The sequence below is a fragment of the Megalops cyprinoides genome, chromosome 4 (assembly GCF_013368585.1).
Source record: "Megalops cyprinoides isolate fMegCyp1 chromosome 4, fMegCyp1.pri, whole genome shotgun sequence".
NCBI lineage: Eukaryota > Metazoa > Chordata > Actinopteri > Elopiformes > Megalopidae > Megalops > Megalops cyprinoides.
In genome coordinates this window covers 16000313-16028001 of record NC_050586.1, presented here as the reverse complement: position 1 = coordinate 16028001, position 27689 = coordinate 16000313, and the positions used below count along the sequence as shown (strand labels likewise).

Below are 27689 nucleotides of genomic sequence, written 5' to 3'. Positions count from 1 at the left end.
ATATTTATTTACTTCATGAGGAAGATTAATAGAGAGCTCTCTTTTACACAGACAATGCAGAGAGAGAAAGAGGCTAAGACATGCAAGAGATTACAAGCCAATTAACTGTAGGGTGGATGATTAATTGTCCAGTTGGAGACAGTAAGTCTAGGAATTTGACCAGAACACCAAAGCGAGCTCTTTCTGTGTTCTTAAGTGCCATGACCACACTTAATCAGGACCCCACCTCCTACAACACAGCCTTCCCATCACTGCATAGTAGCATTGCATTTATCTGGTCTAGAAGGAAGCGTGTCCTCCCTTGGGTCACAAACAATGACCCAGTTTTCTCTGGATGTCTCACATTGACCAACTAATGACCAAAACCAGTCTCATTTTGTCTTAGCTGTTCATAATGCTAAAGCTACGGGGTAATATGGGTGCTGCTCCTTTGCTTCTCAGGAGAATGAGCTAGCAAATAAAAGGAAGGAAGTGACCCATATGACAATGTGAATCAAAACACTATTTCATACTTCCTGTGTCTTTCCATAAAATTGACATTTATTAACTTTCAGTGTTTCCGTATTGACAAGAAAGGAAGTTAGTTTAGCAAGACAGCAATCGGCAACAATAACAGTGCAGTTCCTTAAGAATACATTACATATATGCATAACACAATATCATTCATCAGTTTTTCAAGTCAGTCCTTCCATATTAGGCCCAATCAGCTCTATTCCTGGCTGACAAATGAAAATTTGCAATGTATGCATTCTAGTTTTAACATCTAAAACAAAAATTGATGAGTTAGGCTAATTCATCGGTAGGCTGCTATCCTGCAACTGTCAAGAACCTATATGTGTATTTTTTGTAAACAGTTGTTTTCTCATACTTTATTCTCTTTGTCATAATATCTAAATTCTTGCCTATTTATTTACTTATTAAATATTTATTTATGCTTGTTTTTTACTTATTTTTCTGGTTTATTGGTACAGTATTAGTCTTTCGAGCTGTCCTATGCCTTTTTGTGGTTTGTTCATGTTTATTTTTATCATTGCTGTGTATAAGGAAGATTATCAACCAAAGATCTGAGCAAATACTGGAGAATAAAGAACATCATCTATCAACAAACTGCTGCTTTGGTCCATTTGGGTTCATGAAAGTCAACTTGGACGGAAGGAAATGTGTGGATCATCTTGGATCGAAAGGAAGCAACCAAAAACAGCTAACAGTGCTACAAAAAAATAATTCTGGGGGGGTTATTCTGTTTTCAAGATTAGATAATCACAGCATAAATTCTTACCATTCAGAGAGGATAATCCCACCCTACAACACAACATACATTTGAAAACAGTCAGCTCAAATCAGAGGATGGAAAAAACTTTAAAACAATCAGAGCCACTACCTTTGACTGATAGACAGGGGAATTTCAGGCCCAAATCACAGGGCATCATTATGCCATTCACATTACACAGTGGGCCTTTGACCTCCGTGTATTAAAGGTAAGACAAATAGGATTTGTGCTTTCCTTTGGCCTCATTCATGAAGTTGCAAGTCTCCCTGCCACTGCGGGACTGAAGAATACAATACGTTCTTCCACAGACATGAAAAAAGGAAACACTCCTGTGTTCTGGTAAATGTGCTTTTCTTACCACATGAAACCTGCTTGATTGTTTCATTTACTTACAATATATACCATCTCAGCATTCCTGCGTGCGTTGCCTGTGCGCTATGTTTGACAGTAGACGCCCGTGTCCCTGACTTTATACATGTCAGAGAAGGCTTGCTCATTCAATTACTCAACCCAAAACTTCCATAATGATGAAATTCAGGTACAAGGGCAGTTTCACATCCAAGTTCAGTCAGATTTCCTGTCACAACTTTGTGAATATGGAACTAAAAAAACAAGTCTGGGAAACAAGATTAATCCAGCTGAGCACAGCAATAGGAAGCCCAGAGGTTCACGGTAACAAGGTGAGAGGTCAGCTGGTGCATATGCCCCTCCTCTACCTACACCACAGAGACCACGCAGGGTCAGAGCACTCAGGAGGGCTCTACACAGGATTACAGAGGGAGTCAATGCGCTTTGAGCCTGAGAAAGCCTTCACCTTTCCAGTGAAGAGGAAATCCTCCCGCCCAACTAAGCCCCCACCCAGACGGGTCAAAAGTGGCCCAACAACATTACGGAAAGGAAGTAGCTCCAGAATGAGAAAGTGGTAAGTGGTTTTGCAGAGGATTTACTGCTAGGCCTTTTTTTTAACTTGCATCCTGTGCCTTTGTTGGTTCTCACTCTCCCTGTCTCTTTCTTTTTCCAGTTGCTCAGAACAGATGCACCGGACTGCACATGAAATGTTGCACATATATAAAAATGCCAAAAAGTTATTTAGGTGTTAATTATTTTATGTTTATATTTTATATTTTATGTTATTTTTATGTTTTTATGCATACTAAAACATATTTATTATGGATTGGATGTGTTGATGAAGTTAGTGGCTAATTAGCTATGATTAATTAAGGTGATTAAGTGATAACTTACATTTATGCTAATTATGCTGTTCTGCAGCTAGGTAAATCACTACCATAGTAACTGAGTTAACACAAATTAGATCCATTCTTCATGTTACCAGCATTAACGTTTTGAACCTCATCATATATAATTCAATAGGGCAGATGAAAATCTGAGAAAAAAATTTAACTGCCCATGCTCCTTTTGTCACATATCTGTTAGATGAGGATGAAGGCGGTCGCTTCTCTCTGGAGCCTTCTTTAATGAAATAGGCTGAACAGGGCCACATGGCTTTGTCACCTTTCGAGAGAATAATTGCAAAAACGTCTCGTGAGACACAAAGAAAGTACCATATTACCCCCACCACGGTATTGAGTGGTGAGTGATGGTGAGAGTCGAGAGGATGATTTTCAAGGGCAGAGCTCGAGAACATAAACCAGGGTCAGACGCAGGGCCGGCAAACAGATACTGACATACAGGGAAGTGTTAAAGGAAAACCTTGACGATGAAATGAAGGAATTTCCCCCTAAACTCAGAATAACCCTCCATGTACCTTACATATATCTTACATATACCAGCTTCCTTTTTCTAAGCAGCAATGGCCCACAGTTTTGACTTACAAGAAAGTACATTTCAGAGACAGGGCTCTTCCTGGTAACCAGAATCTCCTGTAAAATTGGCACCTTCCTCTGCACAGAAAAGTTTTGATGTGTAATTGTGCCTCCGCAGGCCTGCAGGTCTGTAAAACTGTAGAAAAAGAAGTTTTGCAAAGGAGAAGAAACTCGTAACCTTGTCCTTTCACAAATGTCTCCAAACAAAAATCCAAAAAGTGAACTGCACCAGTGATGATCCTTTGCCTTGTTCTTCAAGCACAAAGGTAGCACATCTGATGTCTTGACAGGCACCACTCATTTTCAGGAAAAATAATCTGTCCTTGAGTATATACATTGCTTTAAGATTTATGTAACTTGTTTGAACTTTTCAAATTTTTATTAAAAAAGAGTATTTCTTAATATTTCATAATTATTTTCATAATGCATGAGAATATTTATGTCACTTACACTTGGACTGCCAGAGGCTACTTTTGAGATACCTTATTATGACTTAGATATAGTAATTGATCGTTAGAAAACTGCAAAGGTAAGGATGTCCTCTTATCCCTACCCTACACACAAAGTCCTATCCAAACGTACATTTTAAAAAGAAACAGAAATATGATGTGTTCTGTCCATGGCAAGGCCAAGCTCGGGATGCATCAGACCATTGTTAATTTCTAAAGGGCTGCAAGCTTGACTTGCCTTGTTCAACATTCATTCAACCATGGGCTTCCTCATCATGCCAATGTTCTTGACAGGCGCCTAAAGCAGCCAGATATCATTTCAGTTTCACAAATTCAAGGAGGCCATTGTTAATGCAGCAGGGCAGATGAATAATGCACAGCTACTTCCTGTTATCTGTGTGCTCAGCCAAAGCAGAAAAACAGCTTCTTGCAGATCAAGTGCCATTCATGAGCTACTTATTTGCTTTTAAAAAATTTTTTTTTAAAAAGTGATACAACAAAATCATGACGTTTTGCATGGACATACAGACACATGGACAACTGATAAATAGATAGATAGATAGATAGATAGATAGATAGATAGACAGATAGACAGATAGATAGATAGATGGTTTTTAAAAACTCAGTAATGTGTAAGTGGGACGCACACCATTTGACACCTGTCAAGAGTTCTTTGACTAACAGAGCTGGAAAAGTCTGCATCTCAGGCTTGTGCAATGAATAAAATATGAATTGCACATTGCACTCTTGTCCTGGCTCAATAAGTCTGCCTCAATGAACGCGGAAAGCAATCATGCTGATGCCCGCTCCCTCACGCTAGTTCTGCAGGGCTGAGGGAGGAAGGAAGTCATCTTGCTCACGTTCAAAACTGAGGTTTGAACTGGCAGATGCAAACAGCCATGTGAGAGGTTCATACTTCTGTGTGACAAAAATTAGTATTAATCTTTTCCCTTTACATATTTTCTAATTTAAACATGATATGTAAATGATTAAATATATAGCCTATGCACTGCAGTTTCCTTCTCAATGTAAACCTTTGGATACTAAAGATACACCAGAAGAGAGACCACCACCCAGCATATAATATTGAAGGTGCAGTAATGCAGTATTAAATCAAACGCTGAACTCAATAAGAGTTGAGCTGGGTTTCATCTTCTAGATTGTGTAAGACAGCAATCAGTTCCACTTTCTGCTTACAAACACATATGAGGGCTGTGTGCAGTCAGCCTAAGCCCGCACCCCCCACCTCCCCAAAAAAGAAAATGAAAAATAAATTTAAAAATTGATTTCACGACTTCAAATTGCTTAAAATGCTGACATCAAAGCACTGGTCAGCAATGCACCTCAGTTCTCATTCATTCACTGGAAGGCTATTCGTGGGCTCAGCAGCAGCAACAGATCATTTCTGCTCAATGTTCCCTGGGGATTAAAGGATGCTGAGTCATCCTTCAAGCACTCTTGAGAAGCCTTTCACATATTCACAGATGGCCTTATGAAAGATGACTTGGCAGAAATCCCAGCGTAGTTGACCAACAGTCTAGCCCATGTGAGACCGAGCACGCCTTGAGAACATGCTTGAATGGATGTGATATGGAGACAGTCAGAGGGAGAGACGTTTTTACAGTCTGGGGTCCCCAGTTCACTTGCCGCGTGATGATTTGATGCTTCTAAGGCAGGAGTCAAGTCCAAGCTTTGAGTCGCTGTGTAACAACAACAGACGTGTCCTTATTTTAGCGATTTCCAGTCAACCGCAGCACCTCAAAGCAGCATTTGTTTCTATATACACACCGTATTAGAACATTTGCTGTTATGGTATGACATGCTGTGTAACTTCCTTTCCCAGGAACCTCACTTAGGCCCAGAGTGCAGAGAAATATGACAACTCTCCATCTCGGGTGAGACGACCCAATTAGGAAATGTTTGGCAGAGATGTTCTTGCCTCTCGTTATGCAATCCAGTGAAAACACAGGGGGCTTATCCCCGGGATCACCTCGCCCAGGCTGAAACAAAAATAACCCAATGGCTAACAGTGAGGGGAAATTAGAAAAGGGGATATTGGAAGAGGCCACTTAGAAGAGGCCCCTGCCACTGCTGGTATGTCTACATTAGAACATGCCTAATGCTTTGTATTTTTCTGCATTATGCTCTCGCGCTTACATTTGTCAGGTACCTGGTGTCCACAGCTTCAGCTTCAGATTGTCTGAGATTTTCCAATAGGAGCCACAAAGAATCTGCTACTTTTGTCAAATGGTCCCCAGAGCAGTCAGCAAACAGCACTACTAACAACCCATATAAAGGTCAACATATGAGTCATGAAAAAATGGCAGCTTTCCTTGTACCAATTCTGAGTAATTTTTTACTAACTAGCAAGTTGATCACTGTGGTAGTTTATGCAGTGTATGCTATCCTGTCACTTCTCATCTCTGAGTAAACTAGAGCGTTCTTGAGCCAATAAGATTCAACGGAAGTAAGTAATAAGATAAGTATTGTTTGCAAAGAGAAAGGCAGACTACTGATTGTTCCTTGACTGACTTACAAAGGAAAGGAATAAGGACAATAATTATTACAAAATGGAGGAGGTAATAGGCATGACAGCATTTAGATGTTTTTTCTTTCAGTTGGTAATTGCTTAGGCTGAGTAAATTCAGTATAGGAATGATCATTTGTTGATACTGTATGTGTAAATAGTTCCTCTTTTGCGGAATATATAAGGCGCAATCACAATGTGTTTGAGGGGAGAATCGCATCCTAATATAAAAACCACAGATATGTTTCTCGGCCATGACTTCAACTGACAACAGATGGAACAGTTTCCCTTGCCTGCTAATCAAAATGATTAAAATGTTTATATGGAAAAAGTAATGCTTTCATTTATTTATCTGTCAAAGTTAAGAATGCATGTTATTTTAACACAGAGATGTGGTTTGGTTTGGTTTGGTTCAGTGTACCTTATTATTTCTGAACACAAGGTGCCCCACTTAGTATATTCAATCAAATAATATCCATGGGCTTCATTTTCAAATATCTGAACCTACTGGAATATCAATTTCATGACTTCCATGAATGCCAAGCCCTCAGTGGATGTGTAAAGATCATAGAGCATCTTAACATGGGCCAGCAATACTAACATGTACTAACATTTTGTAAAACAACTAAAAATAATAAGTGCAGTTCCTAGTCATTATTATGACTATTGTGATTAGCAGTAGTAGTTGCAGCAGCAGAGGTACAATATGCAAAACTGCATTGCCTTGAACTTCTCATCTGTTCACTTGGACATAAAACACTGATGCTGGGAAACACTACTAATTTAAATAATTTAAATTCATATCACAATGCAACACCCTCTGGCTGGCGTGCTGGCATTCTGTCTCTATAAAAGTACTGAATAGAATCTCAAACAGGATGGGCAGAAGCAACATTGAAATTGTTACTGTAATTAAAAACAACAGCAATTTAAATAATCTGATTGCTAGTTCCATACTATAATACTCAATATTTCTATACAAATATCGATGAATTATCAGGTACAAACTGAGGTGTGCTCTCAACCATCTGTTCTCCATATTCATAGTGTGTCTGTTTCTCTTGTAGTTCCAGACCAGGAGGAACCTCGTGAAAAATGAACCCTTGAGCCCTAACGCTAAGCTGTCCTCAGCCGTTTTAATGTGGGTCTCCAACACATCCTTCAGACATCAGTGTCATCTCCCTCAAGCACAAAGTTGTATAACGTCAGAGAGCTTTCAGCTTTTCTTGAGGCTTGGGCTTGTGCTGTAAATAAATGGATTTATTCATGACACTGATTCTACTTTTGTGTGTTTTTACTTCCCTTAGTTAAAAAACAATTCTAGCAACTCTAGACAGCTCAGAAAGGGTGGATGCCAATTTATGGATAAACATTCAGTCTGGTAGTCTATCACTTTTTTCTGGCCATCACCTCAGGGCGAACAAAAATGTATAATCTGTGCACTGCATTATGAGGTGAAACAGAACTCCAGAGCCAAATTGTGGCTAAAAATGGACTCTGTTTATCTTTTTTCCCTGAAAATGATCTGTGGCTTATCGTCTAAGAAGGCATTAATTTCAGCAATACGGGAATTAATTTGTGGAATTGAATATAATGCCATGAAAACCATTGAGCTTCTTGAAGTTGTATGCTTAATATTAATAGGGCTTTGTATTGCACAGCTCAGCAGAGCTCAAGATAAATGGTGTTTTGTGCTGATGGTAACTACATCCCTCCCATGAATAAATGGAACCATCCATGCAGTGATTTTGCAGATTTAGAAATCTCCCATCGGTCCACAACAATCAGAAGTAAGGACTGACCTATCACAATGACGAAGTTTTCCCCATTTACCTTCCGAGCACCCATCCAGGAATATACACAAGAGGCTCGCTTTTCTAAGTAAACGATTACCAATCCTTCATCACTGATAAGTTAATCTCCATTAATGGCCTTATCTTGGGCAGTCTTTGAAGCAACATTACTCAGCCTAGCTGCCTCTCTCACTCCACACAGCTCAATGTCACGCTGTCTAAACTCTGCATGGCCTGTGAGTCCTAACGCAAAGTCTCACTGCATATGCCGCTGCAGAAGGAGACTACAGTGGTGTCCCTAATCACAGCCATGCATAGATGCAGATCAGCTACGTAATGCTGTCTGCAACTATATCACTGAGCTGATAGGTCTGTGCAGATTACGTGCTATTCATGACCATGAAATTTCTCGTTCAGACACGCATGCGCGCACACACACACACACACACACACACACACACACACACACATACACAATCACACAGCCACAAACCCAATGGCTGGTCTTCCCGTGCAGATGGACTGTGAGAGCTGTGACATCTGTGCAGATCAGATGCATTCTGGCACCATATTGGACCAGTGGGAGGACACAGCTACAAAGACTACCGAGTCACAGCAGCCCTGAAGGTTTTTTTCCCAATCATTTGTGTCCTTGCTGATTACAGGGGTAAACCACTGGTGTGCTAACATGTACTAGGGAGCGTTGTTCTCATTATCACAAAGACTAACGGACATATTCTTTGGAAAGTCGACAACCATGTATATTGGATTTTACGGGTCATGGCTTGCCATGAAACCAATCAGAATTACTTTAAAAGACAAGGAAAAACTCCTTTCTTGATATGATATCCAGTTAAAAAGATCAGAAAGGTACAATGGCAAGGGTTGTTTCCACAGACTAAGCTATATCTGTCAACTCCATCACTTGAAGTAATAATTAAAATGTCACCATCATTACCACAATTCTGAACATGATGATAGTACATAACGCGTAGCCTTCATTATAGCTACCACTCTAGCAACAATGTGACACACCCACCACCATCTTCATCAGTTACATAATATCGCCATTAAGACATTGAAGATACAGTATAATACAACCCCAACAGGTGATGATAATAATAATGATTAGGCTATCCTCAGTACCGTCCTGCTCATGATAATGGTCTTAAGAGTACCAGTACCTAGGCCTTTCCCACAGCCTCCTGTGGTCATCAATTGCCGTCAGCAGCCACTCTTGGCTGATCCATCATCTTGGCAGCAGCACGCAGCTAATGGGCTAGCGCTGCCCAGGATCCTGACAAAGCGGAGAGACAGCCTTGACACTGCACAGACCGCTTTATAATTCACACCGGCTAAGCTCGACAGGCCCGCCCCCCCCCCCCCCCGGCTGCTGTCCTCGGCTCCGCCCCCCCTCCCCCCACCCCAGTCCACTTCCACAGTGTCAGTATGCGCAGACTTCACAAGGTCTGCCTCCACAGTGGGGAACTTACTGTATTTGTATTGCAAGGGCGCAGCCCCTCCAGTGGAGTGAGTGCCACTCTGAGCGGTGGGCCCCTTGTTCAAATCCTCAATGAGGAGGAGCGGGTGCATCTATATGGAAGCAGGAGCCACTTTTTTAGTATCTAGGGGGACAGAATTTGTACAAATGTACAGCCTTGAAAGCATTGACAAGGATACTGTACAATGACCACATGAGCACACTATAGCTTTACTGTATTGGGCCTCCCTGTATATTTGTGTATTCACATCCCATTTGGTTTATGCCCAGGGACTGGTGTGCGGATGCAGCCTTCAAGTTTTCGACTGAATAAGCTACGCACATGGGGAGGTGGTTATGACTATTTTTGAAAAGCAGACAACATTTGCTTTTGTGTTGACGCACCATAATATGGAATGTATTTGACTGAATTATATGTTGTTATGATAAAAAGGCAGATATTGTTGTTCAGCAATGCAAAACTGTGCACACCGGAAGGCTTTCTTATCATCAAAGACACCGACATAAAAAACACTTCATCACTGATTTGATTGTCATTAAAGTAATGCAATAAAGGGCATTGTCAAGGTATTTCTGTTAACATGACAGGGCATTACTCTTAACATTTAACAACTGATCATACCTAGTCTTGCAAAGGTGAAGCGTTAAGGAAAACTGAAAAAATTGGAGTACAAAAGTGTGATATGTATGCTATTGATCATGGATTTTAAAGATAATAGATAACTTGAAAAAACAATACACAGAAATAACTTCAAATAGTAACTTCTGACCCATGTTGCTGTGCAGTCAAGATAATGGTAGTCTCTGAAAAAAAAATTGTGATTGGGCTGCAATCTTCACAAAATATTGCTTTTAATAAGAGTTTCTGTTGAGCATGGAATTACATTAGAATTACCCTATGCCATAATATAAATTATGGATCTGAAATGGAGAACTCTGCATTAAAAAAATTCCACACATTTCTCATCAGACTATCATGGCTACAGTTAACACTGTAGCAGAGAATGGCACATAGACAGCCTCTTCTGCACATCAGTAATGAAACCAGTTCTTTAAGCTGCATCGTCAGTAAGGTTGCATCATTTACAGTTGACTTTGCTCTACCAACAAATCATGGAAAGACCTTGGAGTCTGTATTGCTTCACATATTTTTAAAGTGATCTAAAATAAAAACTGTGATACCACAGAGTTTTGGACATACATCCCATAATGTGTCAATGGGAACAAAACACAACGTTCCATCATAATACTTCTATATGCCTTTCTCTGATATCCTCAATCCCTATGTAAAGCAGTAATTATTTTTTTATATAATCTTGACAACAAAAGCCATCTTCTATTCCTGGCACATATGAAAAGGGCCTAGTTCTCTGGTATGGAGCCATTTGGAGAATACCACAGAAGAAGCAGAGGAATGACTTTCACACACTCCAATGTCAAGTATCACTTAGCTGTAAACACACAGAGTGCTATAATGACTTGCTCTCAAGCTCATATACACTGTGTTGAATTGTCGCAGCAATATGTGCGCTGTTCTCCCAGCCCATTTCCAGTCTCTTGACACTGCAGTGCCACCTGTCCAGAGAACGATTACTTCAGTATTATTCACTGCAAAAGACCACTGTTGCAGATAATCCTAGTCTAATCTGAAAATCTGTCAGAGATGTGCATGCAGCAAGGTTTGCTCATTTCTGCCAGCAAACCCTGTGATTGACTAAACAATCCTAATGATTATTGCCACTGGAGAAAGCCCAAATAAAAGGAAATACCAACAAATATGGAAAAAATCCCACTTTAAACAAAGATTCCTTTACCATGTCTTGATGAGAGGCAAAACATTTTTTGCCTTTATAAAAATAGGATTTTGCCTTCATTATAACATATATTTCTCCTGGCAGTTTTCTTAGAACAGTTCAAAAGTTCCAGGAGTCTTCTGATTTCTTTTTTTTTTTCCAGGTCAAAAAGTAAAATGTAGGAGTTGTTCTCTTCCTCCAGTTTTAGATTCCCTCTGACATGTCATGGGCTTCAGCTGTTCCAAACCACTTCATCATCTATCTGTCTGTTCTTCCATGCTGCTCACACCAGACGTCTAATCCACTTTTCAGCCTCTGTAAGCAAACCTGAACCAGATAAAGCAGCCAGACCCCATTGTCTCCTGCTCTCCTTGTGTGCACTATACCAGCTACATGCCTGGTCTTCGTACCATGATCAGTCCACCTGGCTGCCTCATTGTCTTAAATTAGTCTTAGTCTGGAGACATAGTGTTAAAAATTAAAAATGAATTACTTTACCACCCACACACACCATATGTGTGTGGGTAGGTGTGTGTGTGCATTTACATATATATACACATATATATATATAATATATATAGTAGGTACATATATAGATGTACATCTCATAAGGTATATAAAGACAGCCATCCATAATTACTCTTTTTTACTGTGGCAGCTGTGATGCACATTAAATCAAAAGAATTCCGTGCACACCATGTTTTTGCTATGTCACTTTCAATTAAGTGAAGGGAAAGCCTGAAGAACAATGCTCACAGCTCTTACCAAAAATCATGATAATCTGAAGTGACTGCATAATGATGTAGGCTTTTGAACCTACATCGCAGCCGCTAGCTGCACCTCAGTTTTTCTGCCAAGTAACTTTTAATACACTTTTTTTACAGCTTTTAATACAGTTCTCTCCAGATTTTGTTATACCCCTGACTAAATATAGGAACAAAAACATGCTATAAAAAGAATGTATATACCAGTTAGTTTGTTTTTGGTTATTTTTTTATGCTAGACTTTAATCTTTGTAGCACTGGACAGAGCAAGATCATACTGTTCAAAAATAATGTAAGTTTATAGAATTAGTTAATAGAAGTTCATTCCAGAAAACACATGAGTCACATTTAATTACATTAATTTACTCCTGTAATTGGTATTTTGTAAATCCTCTTCTGGCACATATTGTACTTACAAGATACTTCCTGTGGTGTTTTATGGGGTTCTAGCATTTCTGAGTGAGATTTTTGACCATTCTCTCTGGCAGAATATCTCTAGTCTTCAATATTTCTTTCTGTCTGTGAACTGCTTTCTTGCTTCTTAATCCAAGTGAACACACAGTATGTGCACATCTAATCAACTGAACCACATACTGTATGTTCAACTGGATTGAGACTTATAGATTTGAGATGATCAGATGATCACATTTTTGGACTCAGTTAACCTTTTATTTGTAGATTTGGCTGAATTCTTTCCATTACTGCAATGCAGGAATATGTTCAGCAAAGTTTCATGGCAGCTGAGTTCTTGGCAGAGGGGACCATGTTCTTAGCTAAAATGTCCTGGTAAATATTGGGAGTTCATGACTCCCTCTATGCAAAGAGGGCCCCAAACATAAACCTGAATGCAACATTCATGCACTCTCCGTACTCTCTGTAACCTGAACTTGCCAGTTTGTCTAAGAGCTCTCCAACCATTACATTTGTCTTTACGGTTGCCCCTTGCCTCACTGCCCATGGTGGCAAGAAAGCCATGCATCTTCTTCCTGGAAGTACTTCTACTGCACCAGCATCCTTAAATTTCTTAATAATGGATACTACAACATATATGCATTACAACTGAAGTAATACATTTAGCTTTTCTTTACAGAGGCCAATGACCACTTGCCTGCAATCTTCAGAGATTTCTCTGGGTTTAATCATGATAATGAATGCTACTAATGCTAATAATGAATGCTACTAATGACTTCTTCTGTGTCTTAACTCCTTTTAATCACAGAGACACAGGAAGCTTTTGGATGCCTCTATATAGTTCTATACCCTTCCATGGATTTTCCAGTAATTAGACTGTTGGTGAAGATTCGTTATGTCAGTTTTTGCGCCAAAGATTACTAAAGTGTGAATAAAATAAAACCCCCATGTTTATGGACTAAAATCCATTTTGGGATCTGAATTGCCCTTTGCTCTGCTAGTAAGATTAAAATACACAATTTTAAACAGAATACTTATTTCATATGAGCATTTTTCTCTATAGGATGTTTATCATCCCATTTAGTCAAGGGTATGAATAAATAAGGAGGGCACTGTAGACTATCACTCTTCAGATGCTTCAGATGTTACAGCAGCTCTTGATATCTGACAATCATCTGTTCTGGAAGATAAATCACATCTGAAATACAGCACACCAGTACAGAATCTTAAATAAATTTGCCCTCAAAACCAAACCTTCCATGTCAGCTCTTTACACACATGAACCTTGTGACCTTCTCTCAGATGTGGGGAGGTGTGACTCACCTCCAGTCAGCTCCAAAATACCCTGAATGCTATCTGCTCGCTATCTGCTGTCTGGCCCACCTTGCCTGTGGATATGTGTAGCCTTTGTCTGTGGCAGAATAGCCATTGTGTGAGACAGTCAGCTGTGTAATGATTTAATTTGTCAAAGTGAGTGACTGCTAATTCATGCAACCCATCCATGGGGGCCTCACGCTTAAACATAAAACCTGTCATTAACCTAAGAGGAGCCTGATTTATCCCCTTGTCCCCTGTGTCTGATGATGGTTCCACACATGCAGTGGTCACCATCTGCAGCAATCAGAGAACAGAGATTCCTATAATCATTATTAGGGGTCAAGCATCATAGATTGTTGCAGATCTATTGTTCTCACATGGACTGTTGTTCTTTCACTGCCACTGACAAAAGATACGTCTACACTGTAGGACAGCCAGTCACAAGTGGTGGGTGTTGAAGGCAGATGCGTGTGTTGCATGTTTGGAAGTAATGGTGTTAAAATCTGCCTATCTGACTCCAAAGTGATCATTCATGGATCTTAAACCCTTCATGGGTCGCCATCACAACACTGAAAATATGCTACCAAATGATCCCTGAAATGGTCTGTAAAATTTTTAACTAAACGTGGGAGAGCCATAAAGCTAAGATAATATCCTCTTATCATGTGGAAAAATAATTGTGTGAAAATGTAACAGTGTAATATTCTGTATTCTGCTGGAAATATGAAGTAATGTGTAATACACTCAAATTACTATGGCATGTTAATTGAACCCAAATTTGTATTTGCACATTATACTAGGAAATAACGTAAGGACATAATGCCCTACAGTGAAAAGTGAAAAGTAGCTTATTTAAAATATGTGGGTGGCATGAACCCATAAATCAACACAATAACGGAGGTACCAATTTAAATGGCCATAACTTCCACATATGTTCAGCAAATTTCATGAAACCTGACAGCTGCTTTAACGTGACGGAATGTTAATCTGAACAGGATACACTCCTTGGTCACTAAGCTGGTTCAAGTCACAGACTTTGCAATGTCCCAAAACCCTATTACTGTGAAGCACAGTAGTAGACACTTTGAAAAGACAATCTAGTTATCAAGCCTAATTTAGATTTAAAAGTCCATCAAATATGAAAAATAAGTCACCATATTGAGCCAACATGTACAAGGTAAATGTATTAATAAAGTTAAAATGGGATATGTTTGTACTCAGATTTGCACACAATATTAAGGAGGCCTCTGCTCCAGCATTATAGTCATTATTCAGGCACTTTCACATAATGCGGTCCGTGAATAAAGTCACAGTTTGTGTCATTTCCCTGGGTTAGAATCAAGACCTGTCTTCCAGTTCTCATAAAAATTCTGTATTCACATGCCATACACTCAATAGGCAGCAAATGTACTTTCAGCTAACGCTACCCACAGAAAACTCTTATCAATTGTGTTTATCATAGATTGTGGAGTTTCTAGTTCAATATCCACCCTCACCTTGCTGTATCTTTGCTGTTAGATCATTTCAAAAGGTTACATCTCTTCCAGAAGGTGAAACACCTACAGATCTCAACCTATTCTATCAACAGCATTCACACTGATGACGAGTAGGCACATTTTTTGCTGTTTAAGCTTACAGGAGCACTCTCCAAGCGACCAGGCGGGCTGTACATTTACAGTGATGTTCTAATTAAAGAATACTCAATTCACACTCTCAAGAAACTGACATTCTCAAGCCCACATGATGTTCAAAGACCTCCTTGAAAAATATTTTGGCAGAGAAAGCTCCAAGAACACATGCTGAGTCAGAGGCATGTTGCAGAACACATTCATATTTTTGACATGCATCTGTAAGAGTATTTATTGTTCTAGTAATATACTGTACTGCTCCATATGTCTCAAAAGATCTCTTTAACAGCCCCGATTGAACAGAAAATGCATCACACCTTCGGTTGAAAGCACAATTTCATTTGATGCTGAAACTCTTTGGTTATGTAACTACAGTTGTTTGGCAGCAGGAGGCATTACACTGAATTTAAAGCCAAATTAAAATGCTGATTTCAACAGAAAATGGGTATTAAAAAACATAAAACTAATAATTCTTTTTTACACATCACCAGGGGCTGATCAAGAAATATAGAGGAATATATGGATATTTAGTGGTTTATGACTGGTTTATCCCATTTACACACTACCTGCTTTTAAATGAACTCTCCATTTTCTAATTGTCTCATGTAAGAGCACATTAATGCTAATGACTCTTAAGTTTTTGGCGATCAGTACAGGCTGTAGCTATTATGGTAACGTGAATTGTAATAATCAAGTATAGACATTTTCTTAAATGCCGGCTTGAATTTTAATGAACGGAACGAGAAATTCCATTTAAAGAGGGGACTACACCTAACGTAATTAAGGTCTGGAGATAACCTTTCAAATAATGTAGCGGAGCGCACTGAGGAGCAAATTGCGAAATAAGTTACGTGGTATTCGGCTAATTGGCCATTCGAGATAAAGAGGTAGTTTTTCGCTTTCACATACTCATTACTAATTAAAGTAGTCTTGCTTCAAGTTACCTCCAGATAGCTATTTCAGCACCGCGTGTTGAGTAATGACACATTTGTAAGATCCATACAATCAGTATTACATCAACAACGCTTTATATTTTTCTGTGAAATATATTGCATGCAATAATAGATAATAATTATATTTTAAAAGGGTTGTATTTTGTTGTAAACTGCAGTTGTGTACGGTCTCGCACACATAATACAAAGATGAATGCTCTCCTTAACCAATGCCCCTAACCCATTAGACTGCTTTCAGTTTCATGGTTCATTCCTATATACGAAAAAGGTCTGTAGCGCACTTGTACTGTTAGCTGTAGTAGAATTTACCTTTGCCATGGTGGCCAGCCAATTGTTTTAAATTTGGGACATTATGTCGCCTTCAGTTTGCGCGCTAAGTAAGTATCTTCGCGTGAATACATACCTTTGCGTGCGTACGGAACCCACACACACGCACCACAAACAAGAACTGAAACTATATATTCCTGCTGCTCCCGAGACGTTTCCCTCGAAGCCACACAAAATCGGTCAAGTAGCTGGTGCGGATGCAACTCCGAAACGGCACGCTGTCCAAAACGGGTCTAGTCTTTCTTTATGATGTTGGTCTTTCTTAAAAAATCACCACGGATGTCGCCCTCCCTATCTTCCCCACTCCGTAATCTCTACTTCCATTTTGAAGTCTCACATATTTTACATTTTCCCTTTTTCAATCTCACAGCGGGCACTGTGCCTCTCCTCGTGCGCTTGCCGGTTGACACAGAGCCTCTCAATCCCGCTGGATTGTACTCTCGGTCCAGCTCAGTACAACGCTGCCTGTACGCTGCAGAATCGCGCCAGTCTGTATGCGTAGTATGCTCCCACGTTTATTTAAAAACAAAGCTAGAATGGTCCGTTGGAAGAAGAGAAGAATTGGGTTTTTAAAAAGGGGGCTGGAATGTTGTCTTTGGAGCCTGCAGATCCCGCATCTAATGAGGTCATTATATGTAGCAGTGAAAGACCTGTCTATTTGCTCAGTATCCAGACCGCATGTCAAAGACAACCCCGCAGCGCGCAGTATACATCGCAATCAGCACGGAGACGATGGAACTGAGCACTCCACGCTGGCCTACAGCACTGCCCACAGTATTTAAAGAGACACAGCATGAGAATCAGCCAGACGCACAAACAGAGGTGCCGTGACAGAGCATTTCCAAAACGATATTACCTCTCAGTTCTAAGTAATTAATCAGTACTCAAAGACAGCGCTTCAGGCGTGTCATATAGAATGTTCGCTGACTCGAGTTCTGATAGTGTCGCATTGATATCAATGACATGCAAGAAAAAAAAATCCATACCTGTTGGAAATTCACTTCATCTTTACTGGTAACATTTTTAACATTATTATTATCTCAATGGCAACCCAGAATGATATCAGCAACTATCCATGTATTGTGCTTCCTATCTAAAACTCAGGTGAGCTTCAATGACAGAATCATTAAACTTTTGAATATATTGCTTAGAATGTTATTTACTCTGTTCCTCTTCCTGAAAGCCTCTTTTGAATGCAGTGCAGACTAGTTTACCAAGCAAGGTTTCACCTTGAAAACATTTAGTAGATTGCAATCAGTTGTTTGGCCCATACAAATACATTGGCACTGTTAAGCAGTAGATAAAAACCTTTGCCTCATATAAAACTGTTTTCCCAAAACATTTACAGTATGATTAATCCAGACGTTTACAGACAGTAAACAATGTACACAACAAAGTCAATAGTGTTAATTCAACCAACACTACAAGCATGAAAGTAGGACTAGACATACACTTTTCAGACTTCAATGAACACTTTATTTTGCTGTGTAGTCTTTCAGTTTATACATTAGGATTTTGTATACACAGTTCTACGTATACTGTAAATACATGTGTATATTGCACCTTTTCCTGTGTTTATAAATGTTAACCATGGGGAATAATACTTCCTCCTTCTGCTCAAAGATGATCAGTCTATTGGTTGCTGTCTCCTAAAGAAATATTGTGTTATTTAGGAACATCTGCACTCAGGTTCATGTCTCATTTCACTTTACCTCGACACACTAGATGGCCAGTTCCCTGAGTGGCTGATGTTGTCTAATGTTACTCGTGTGTGTTGGCGCTGACCTCCGCATTGAGGTTATTCTCACAGTGGGGCAGGTGTCCCTCTTGCATTCCTGTACAGAGAGGAACGTATCGTCTAACCTCACCCCACATAAGACTGCTTTCATCACTGTGAGTGGCAAGGAGCTGCCTGAAACTCTCTGGCACAGAGACAGATGACAGAGTCACAAAGAGCCTGTTTATGTCCTGTCTGTCCCCTGATGTAAGGCAGTTGTGACAAGGAATTTTCTTCTCAACGGATGTCAACTCAACAGAAAACTTTCATATTTCATATTATTCATATTTTTCATATGTTTAACTTTCTTTTATGTACTTTTTTTGCTGTCAGAGAATATTGGACTTTTGTTGTATTAAACATTCCTGCTATGAGAAGCAGGGGCAAAATCAAAAATGTGGTTACCCTAGAGTGTGAGCTGCTTAGCTTTCAGAGGAGATGCATCTGGCCTTTGTTTTCTGTCACAGTGCTGGATCCGCTTGTCATAGTTAAAAAAAGACTTAATTGGCTTTGGTTTACAAGCGTGGCAAGAAAATGGGCATAGCCACAGGTTGGTAGTTTAAACTGAAACAATGAATAAGCCATGAATATCCCCTGACCTCACTGTACTTGAAGTACTTGGAGTGAAGGAGAGGTGTAGTTTCTCTGGAAGCATGTCTTCTCCTTATCATGATTATGCATATGATGATGGTCTTTTGGGGTCTTTCATACCATCACCTAGCAACAGATGTCCAGCAGCATATATCCAAGGTTGAGCTAGAGGGACAAAAAAGTGATGTAGGTCATCTGGGTGAGCCTACCTAATGTGTCACAGCATGAGCTTGTGGATGGAACACAGAAACCCACTCATGGGCAGTTCTTCAATGCCTGACCCACTCTGACTAACTGTAGTTGCCCTCTGAAGACCATCAGGACACTATATCTTTAACCAACAGGAAGAGGTTTTCTAACTGCAGAGTGGATTGCCAAACCCTTCATGACATGGAGACATGGTGATGACATGCATTTGGAAAGCTTTCCTGTGCAATGCATGTAAATCAAACAGACCTCTTAACAGTGAATTTATTTGCAAAGGCACCCTGGTCAACATTCACTGTTGGGGGAAGCAGGGTTACTTTATTTCACAGCAGATAACAATGTCTGTAAGACCACTGCCATTTTTCATCAACAGACATACCAAAAAGAGGAAGAGAATATTTATTCAACCCATCTCTTTTCCCCTGACTGCTACCTTGTACAACAAAGGGGAGAATCATTGTTTTATCTATTTTGAAGTCACAGTGAAGGAAAACTGATATGAATGTGTTTCTGACTGGTTGGGTTAAAACCATCCCCTGAGTCTACCATACCAACTAAACAGCACCACAGCTTCTCCATACAAATTAGGCACCATTGCTTGAATGAATATGCAAATAATTGCTTTTGTGAGCAGACCAGTTTGTGTGTTTGTTTATCTCAACCAAGGGATTTAGAATGAATATGAAAATTTTTAGCGTTCAATTTAATACATAATTAAAAGCATTTTGATCATATTGATCCTACTTCATAACCACTTCATTTTTTAATCCATGTGAATATCTGATCTCTACACAAACATTTGTTGAACAAAACATCAGAAGGAAAACAGTGCTTAATAATGATTCCAAAATTGTCTGTTGTTGTTGTTGTTGAGGAAATTAAATGTACTTTGAGTCAACAAGAAATGATTGAACCATGAAAGGCTGTTCTCAGCATTCAAGTATTAACAGATGTAGTGCACCAGGCAAGGGGAAGCATGATAAGGAAAATTTACTATTTACTGTACATTTTCCTAACATACCATTTAAAATAGAGTTGCCCTTACAGTTCGCTCATACAGTATAATATAACCTTCATAACTGCATATTAATACACCACATAAAATCTCTCAACCATCTTCTATAGTTTCATATTGCAGCGAAAAAAGTAATTTCTAACTGTGTCTGATTCGGAAGAGAGTGTTCTGTGATGACCAGTGGGAGCCTAGGCATGTATGTTGGCACTGCAGTAAAGATGTGTGCTGGACAGTGCAAAAGGAGCGAAGGCTGGTGGAATCTGCTGACGGTCCAACACTGAACATGAGACATGAAAGAAAGCACATTCCAAACGGAACATAGCGGGAGACGGGGGTGGTATCTCTCCGCAATGAGGCTCCAGAGCTGTCACCTCCGATCAATCTTCCCATTTCCTGCCTTTGAAATGTGCTCATCATGCAGAACGATGCTGCTGGCTGTGAGAAGAACCACGTCGGCCTCAACAATGCAGATACCAAATCAGACAGGGCTGCCCCATTGGATTTAATGCAGTAAAAACCAGATATACCAAACTGCAGGTATTGTAGCATAAATGATAAAGATACAGAGGGTTTATCCATAAATCGATTTACTTCCCTGTACTGTAGGAGCATAGTATCACACTGAAACAAATATCTAATCAAATTGTACATAAACATTTGGTTCTTTGGTTCCTGTCAGGTGAAGAAGTGTGAGCCATGTGTGTTGGTGGCTGTCCAATGCTATTGAAAATGAAATTACTGTAATACTCTCTGCTTATGCCACAAATCATAAAAAAGCTATTCTATGAACTCTGAGGAAAAAAAAAACCTCCTTACTGTGGGTAAACAATATACACTTTAGCTAATTTCCACAGACGCCGTCTCTTCCTGCTAACAGAAATCATTTTAAATGGCTTCTGCTGTTCTTTAAAATTTTAATTTCGGCAGTTATATCTCTACTGATTATCTTTTTTTTCTAGATTAACATGATCGTATATTGAGTCTCTCTTCATAAATTACATGTTTAATTCTTGGAACCAGTCTTGTTGCTCTTCTCCAAATTGTCCTTCTTACAGTGTGCTGCCCAAAACTGGGCACAGCACTCCAAAGATGATCTGACAAAGGCCCTATGCAGCAGTAATATATCCTCCTTCAATTTATGATCAATATATTTTCCTGGGGACCACAGCTTCCGGTGAATCCTTTTATGGTCTTGGTTCAGATCCATATAGACTCGTGTCAGCTATTATACCCAAGGCTTTTTCATGGTGCACACACTCTAGTTTTGCATCTCCCTTTGCATTGGCCACATGTACAATGTAACCAGTTTGCTTCTAACGTCCTTTTAAAGGTAATTTATATTAATAAGAAACAGCAGAGGTCCCAACACCGTTTGGAAACTTCCTATAGCTACACACTCAGATTAAATACCTCATATCATCACTCTCTGTATTCTGTGCTGAAGCCAATTTAGATCCCACTTTCACACAGCTCAATTCATTCCTGCTGATTTCAGCTTGAAAGTAGGTTATTCATGTGATATTTTAAGGGCTTTCTGAAAATCCAGATATATAATATAATATAATATAATATAATATAATATAATGTAATATAATAAGATCCATTTGATCCAACACACTTGGTAGTTTCACCTAAGCCATTCAGACAATGTATTAAGCATGACCTCCTTGTGGTAAAACCATGTTGTCTATCCCTTATAAATAGAATTGTTCTCCAGGAATAATTCTAACATATCCAAAAAACAGTTCCAAAAACCTACATAAGACACAAGTTGAACTAACCAACCCATAGCTCCATGTCCACATGCTCATGTCCACATTGCTCATGTTGTCTTTGCTATGTGTATAATATTGTGGACTGTAGTGTAGCCAGGGGTGGATTACATCTACTGACAGGAAACTAGTGGAGTCTCACATTAAAAAAAAAAAATAGTTTGTGAGGTAGGAGTGAGGTATGAAACTGAACATAAAAACATAAAATCAAAACCTAGATGAGTTTAAGCTGTGCTAGAACTTTTTAAGGCCCCCTGTTACTAAAGCAAAACCTGGTGCAAGCAGGAAAACACATAAAGGCAGGTTGAAAGCCAAAAAATCTATGAAATGTCTCAAAAAGAATAGATACTCCATATAGTTCTTCTTCCACACAGCACAATTGAGCATTAGCTTCAACAGAAAGCGACACTCACCTCATTTTCCCTTTTCAAGAGCTCCTCCTTAATCAGCCTGTTTTCTTCCCTTTTATAGGTAACAAGCAGGCCCTGATTAGTGCTGAATTGTCTCAGGTGGCTGCCTGTTCACTGTTGCCTCATAAGAGCTGTAGTTTCTTTTATTCTACTTTTTGGGAAAAGCAAGCCTTCCTAAATGTTCATGTCCATCACTTCAGAGCAAGCATGGCAGAGATCATCTGGTCTTTATATTGTCAGGATGGAAAGATAGTGGCCACAGATAATTAAGTTATCACGAACAATATAAAGTTTAGTGCGTCTGCATACTGCCTGTTCTTAAGCTGTGCTGGTTCACATGTCTCATGTAAGGGCAGTTTGTTGACAGATACGCTAACCTTTATACTGCTCAGATGCTTTTATCTAATCACTTGGAACCACTTTTACTACCACTGGATGACATAAAAATGAGTGTGTCTGTGTATCTGTTCTCAACCGATGGCCATGAGCAAGCATTATTTCTTTCAGGAGTACTGGCCATGTACATTGACAATTCACATTCAGCATAAAATACAAGGAAATTGGTTTACAAATCAAAATGTGACAGGAAGAGAAACAGAAAGCTATAGAAGCAGTTCTGTGCATTTTTATCTCCCCAAAGTTTCTTGACAGTGTCTCTTTGGCTGCACAGATGAACAGCTACACAGAGTCTGTGCACATCGAGGCTGCTTCCTCCTGCAGACAGCCCTGCGAGTCTGGGGACATCACGTGCACAGCTCCAGAGACCTCAAGCCTCGCCGTCTCTGCCCTCTTGGGTCTTTGATCTGGGCCAGCACCACAGACGGAGCCGTCTGATCCCACGCCTCTCGCCGTCTGCGGATAGGACATGAAAGGGCTGGGCGGAGGGCACGGGGGTGCAGCGAGGACGCAGGCTGGGCCCACCCTTGGAGGGGTCAGGAGTTTAAGCTATGTCAGCTGAGCCCTGCGTGAGAGTGACCCACGCCCACAGCAGGCAGGGAGAAAACTGCCCATTGTTTATTCATCTGTTCTCCACTTTGGTCTAGAAGGCGATTCTAACAGATAAGGGAGAAATGCTCTTTCATTGACTTTCCAGATAAGGGTACTGTTGGGCGCCTGTTGCTGATACCCAGTTTGCCCTTATAAATAGTATCACCCTTCACGAGGCTGATGCTGTTTCCTTTCACTTGGGAGGTTAGTCAGTGGGAGAGAAGTGTCAGTGTTTGATGTTCATTAGCCTGCACTCTTTTGTTATTGCTGCATTTGATGGGGGTTAAAAAGTGGGCTTAGTAAAGCTGATCAGTAGCAAGAATCAGATGTGCAGGATATTGTGTTCCTCCTTCTCAGAGGGAAGGACTGCTAATGTGTTCAGGAATGAAAACCTTATTGTTGGCCAGTAGGGGAAAATAAACTTTCCACATTCCACAGAAATTTAACAGGATCACATGGGTCTTCCAGGGTTAAGAAAAATGGGCTTTGTTTTTGTTATTGCACCGGTTGCAACACCTGCGTGCTAAGGTTTAGAATAGCTCATGCAGCATATAAAAATACATGTCATTTAATCAACAAAAATATGCAGACTGGTCATTTGATAAAGAACAATACATCCTTTAATTCATTTGAGTCTTCATGTACAAAGTGCATACCTCACTGTCCCCTCCAGTTTGAGCAGGGCCACAGATTTTTAAGTGGAAATTAGCACTACAATTTTGTGTCTCAAACCTAACCCAATTTGTAGGCAATAATTCAATTATGATGGCCACAGCTGTTGTATTGTGCTCCCAGGCCACAACTTGTTTGGGGATGGGTCTATCGGTTAGTTTGGAAGCCTATTGAATGGTTTACTACCCAGATGGGGTAGTAGCTCAGTTAATTAACTCAGTAAATCCAAGGTTAGTGGAGAGGGGTATTTTTAATCGACATCCATTAAGAGTTGGTTTTATGTTGTTAATCTCACTTCTTTCTTATGTGTATAACCACCAATAAGTATATCAGAATTCCAGCTCCATTCTCAAAAATTATTGTGTATTATAAGTATTATTGTGTCGTAGTGGATAATAAAGTAATGCTGCATCAACTTTGCAGTCCTGTTGCTATTATACCAGATATTTATTTCAGTGACTGCAGGTGCGCAGGAAACACACTGTCACAAAAGATCATCATGGGGCACACCATTAAGCACAAAATACATTTCAGCATCTGTATTCAGGGTGAAGTCCTCACAAAGCATCAAGTTTTATTTTTCTCCTTCCAGCATGGTCCTCCTGGGAAATCTTATGGAACAGCCACAGTGCAGCTCCATGTTCATTGAATACAAATGGGTCAATGTATGACTTTGTAAAAGAATTGGCATCATAGTCACTCAACACCAGTGTGCTGTTCTTGTCACCTGATGTTAGGCTCACACGTCTGGTCTGAATCTCAGAGGTGGTCACGCAATGTGCATTTAAGACACTCCACAACTATGGAAATGTAAAAAGAGCTTTACTCCTGGCAAATAACATGGTTTCATTTTTCTTAAGGTTGTTTGTTACAGTGATGAGAGAGAACCACAGATACCTCTAACCCAAGCCCACTGTATAGGGAAGAAAGAAGAGGTTAACTTGCTTTGTGATAGATGTCTTCAAACACAGTGTTCTTTATTGTGCTGGACACATCAGTGTCTTTTTTACACACACCTTAAAGCTTTGAGATCTCTTTTGGAGAAAACAGCCTTTGCATGTGAGACCCGGTTCTGTCATAATGTAATTATGAAATTATGGGTGGGGAAAGGGATCATGAAAGCTTCTAAACCACTGTTGCCTCCAGGTCCTCTTTAACAAAAAAGTACCGTAATTCAAGTTGCGTGTAATAGCAGTACACCTGATGTGTGGTTAAAAGGATGACTTCACAAATGACCCTCCGGAAATGAATGCTGGGAACATGAGCACCCTCTTCAATTTCACACATGCACTGAACTCAGAACTCTCTACAAATAACAAAGTCTCTTGAGCACATTTTCTCAATGCCTCAAACCCCGCCACCCCCACCGGTTTTTTTTAATCTTCCACTTGTACTGATCTAGTCAAAGTCAAAGAGGCCCAGAGGGAGTACTTCTCCAGCTGGCCATTCCTCAAATCAATCTATTTGTTTTAATGCCTTTTAAATCATTGTCCTACTTCTGGATTCTTTAACCCCTACAACCAAAGCTGCAACTTGTGGCCATATGAACGTATTTCATTCTCCCTTGAGAAACTATCATTTTTCCCAGTGAAAAGTTATCATTTATTTTGCTGTGTACAGGCTTGTCACTTTCAGTGTGTAAGATACGGTATATCATCGGTAAACTTAAAAATGACTCTGCAATAACAGTGCAAATGTGCCTATATATTTTTTCACCATCAGCAGTTCTCTCATTTACTTCAAAAAGAACTCCCAATTCATTTCTATTCAATATCTTGGCCATTTAAGGGCATAGGAACACTTTCTTTTTTTCTTGCTATGCCCCAGAAATGTGGGTTTTACATGGTGTTCAGTCAGATGTCAGAACACAACAGGGTTGTATACAACAAAGACATAATGTCTGCCTAGTGATAGCTATAGTGTATTCAGATGCACTCTCCCAGTTCAGCTGATCATGTACACAAGTCCGAATTCAATAATTGTTGATAGCAGTTTTTATATTGGTAATATTACTTAAATATGAACTAACTTATTCCATCTATTTGAATGCAATCACTTGTAATGTATGTAGTTATGTATTATTGTTATTGATTGATATGATTATTTTTGTAAATAGTTATGTTTGTGGCGTTTTAAGAATAAATAAAAAACAACACTTTCATCTAACTTTCTGAGCATACTCTCACCTGCCACGCAACTCTATTCACATTTTTCAAATTACAAAGATTCAGATGTTCCTCTGACATGGTGAAATATGTATATAATCCAGAAAATCTATGCTATCTGAGCTGACACATTTTGTTCTGAAAGGGCATTCAAGTAAACATTCTTTCAACAAGTGAAAATGACTTTACCTCATATAAAAGGGTACATCAAATTCCTCATGTCATGGTCAGGACTCCTGTTGACATTTTCTATTAAATAAATTAGGTCTGAACAATATAATATATGGCATAGAACTGAGGGTAGTCAAACATTTGAAAAATAAATAAATAAAAAAGGGGTAGGGCTCACACAGTTAAGGCCATGTGTGCTTGCAGAATTTTTTCTTTTTTTCTTAGAACATAAAATTCCATTGCCCTTAAACAGGCCAGCAACCTAACCTTCCTGGTTTAATATGCAATGTACAAATGCCTAATGCCTACTTCTTATTTTTTCCAGCTTACTATAATGTTTGGATTTCCAGAAAACACTGTAAGCTTCATACTTCAGCACAACAGGCAAGTGAATCAATTAGACTTAAGATGCAGACACCCAGTTCAGCTATGAAGAATCTCCAGTGGGATTCCACCATTCCTTTCAGCATATTGACTCCAAACAAAACGCTGAAGTTGCCATGGTTCTACCCTGTCATTGCCTCTCCTTCTCTGTGATGTAAAAAGTTGATTTACACAATGTATTCTGCTTAGTGTGTTTCAGTCAAATGTACAACTAAATTGCACCACCCAGGATTAGGCATATACTACTTCAGGTAAAAAGGTCCAGCACCCTAACCCTCCCTCCATTTTGCTGCAAAATGCAGCTGTGAAGCAGTCAGACTCTGAGCCCCAGCCACACTGGTGAATGCCTCCATTACTCTGCCTGCATGGTCGGAAGGCGTGGGATGGCACCTGTTACCAGATGACAGGAGTTTCTGCAGAGGTCCTCGGCCTCTCGCCCCCTTTTCCAGAGTGCTCGCTTTTCAGAGATGCGTCAGCTGCTCCGTCCAGGGCCTCCATCACTCGTCACGCTGCAGAGGGAAGCTAACAGGGAGAGGCTAGAGGTGTCCGGGTGATGGATGAGGCGGCCATCTCCAATGTCTCCCCCTTCTACATTCACCCCTCACCAGACCTGCAAAGTCTCTATGCATCTACAGATATAATCACAGGCTGAGCTGGTCATACACACCAAAGTGCCTGGTTATGCACCTCCAGAAGATTATTTTAACCAAGGGAAAAATATTTGGGTTCCTCTACTAGGGAAAGGTCATGAGAATACTTAATTTTTTTTGTTATAATCCAAACAGAATTTAGAGACCTGCTGTGGACAAGCCCTTAGGCTAAACTGACTGCAATAGTACATGCATTAACTTATTGTCATTTTGTGAATTATTTGTCAATATTGTCATTATTTGTCAATATAGTGGCATTTGTATAGTTTTGGGCACATGATGGATTTCAAAATTATGCAGAATGATTTTAAAAAGTTGAGAGAATAGCAGTG

The 27689-nt window shown here is 39.7% G+C and overlaps 1 protein-coding gene across 1 annotated transcript in view; it reads right to left on the bottom strand.

Moving 5' to 3' along the window:
• The window catches only part of wscd2 (WSC domain containing 2), a 57930-nt gene extending 40634 nt beyond the window's left edge, over nucleotides 1-17296 (bottom strand). Inside the window, exon 1 of the mRNA XM_036527049.1 lies at nucleotides 16633-17296. The gene's annotated coding sequence lies outside the window, so the exon portion shown is untranslated. The remainder of the gene's footprint in view (nucleotides 1-16632) is intronic.
• Between the last annotated feature and the right edge of the window lie 10393 nt (nucleotides 17297-27689).